The sequence below is a fragment of the Aplysia californica genome, unplaced genomic scaffold, assembly GCF_000002075.1.
Source record: "Aplysia californica isolate F4 #8 unplaced genomic scaffold, AplCal3.0 scaffold00196, whole genome shotgun sequence".
Classification (NCBI taxonomy): Eukaryota; Metazoa; Mollusca; class Gastropoda; order Aplysiida; family Aplysiidae; genus Aplysia; species Aplysia californica.
In genome coordinates, this window is record NW_004797466.1 from 466709 (window position 1) to 467870 (window position 1162).

The window sequence follows — 1162 nt, forward strand, 5'->3', positions numbered from 1 at the left end:
TCTCTTACATTTCCTGTCTCTATCTAGATCTATCTGTCTCCTCCTTACTCATAACCTCTTCCCCCCGCCCCCACCCCACCCCTCAGTTCCTTCCAAACTCCAGTTATTCCTCTCAGTTTCACATCCATGCACTGCATAAGGCTTTAACTCCATCGCCCTAGACATGAAATCGTGAACCTCGCCCACGCTACCCGCGTTTTATAGGCCACTCACAATGGTCATAATCTTAACTTATGGCCTTCTGTGCGTAGAGACAAGGCCGGTTCATCCACATCGCGTTGTCTCCACACGCGCCTTGGACGCCCCCCTTGACCGGTCCCAAAACGACTCCCACCCCCCCTCCCCAAAAAAAAGAAATTAAAATTTAAAGAATAGACAGGCCCTGGGATACTCTTGTCACTTGCCAGTTGCCGATTCAGCTATGTTAAGAGTTTAGAATCATGTGACCCCGAGTTCAACTGAAGAACAACAATGTGGAAATGGCCGGGAGTTGCCAGGGAACGCTCAACAGAATACTGCCGTCATAATGCATAGCGACGTATCTGACAAAATTCCACTTTTTGGTTGTTGTTTTGTGTTGTTGTTTGTTTTTTGTTTGTTTTGGAGTTGTTTCTTTTTCGATGGGGGCATTGGTTGGTTACACAAGTTTTGAGCATATCGTTATCCCTCGTGTGCTAAAGGCAAGACAATATCTGCATTACATCTCAACGCTGTAAATTACGTACTTTACTGATCTCAAACACATTGTCGATGGTCGAATGACGCATCTGAATATCGGCATAACTATCATTAGAAGCATTCATAACTTTTTTTTTTCTTCTCAAAATCTTGAAATGCGTAGTTACGTTGCTCTGCCTTGGATAGCAGAATAGCCATAATGTGAGGGCGCACAGGGAAGAAGAAAGAAGTGAGGACGCTAGGGACACAGTGTCTTCGGAGAGAAGCGTCTCGAGACTTTGATAATCACATAAAAGAACTGAAAAGATCGGGGACAAAAGGAAGCGGATGACAATGGAATGTCAGCGCTGTTTGCTGTTGTCGTTTTTGTGTTGATTCTGATTCTGTTGCTGCTGGTGATGATGCTTTTGTTGTTATTGTTGTTGTCGCTGCTGTTGTTGTTGTTGTTGTTAATGATGATGATGATGATGATGATGATGATGAT

General features: G+C 44.1%; 1 protein-coding gene across 1 annotated transcript in view; it reads right to left on the reverse strand.

Annotated features, from left to right (window-relative positions):
• LOC101863586 overlaps positions 1-1162 on the reverse strand; it is a gene marked incomplete at its 5' end in the record, with an annotated part of 43847 nt that overhangs the window by 41247 nt on the left and 1438 nt on the right.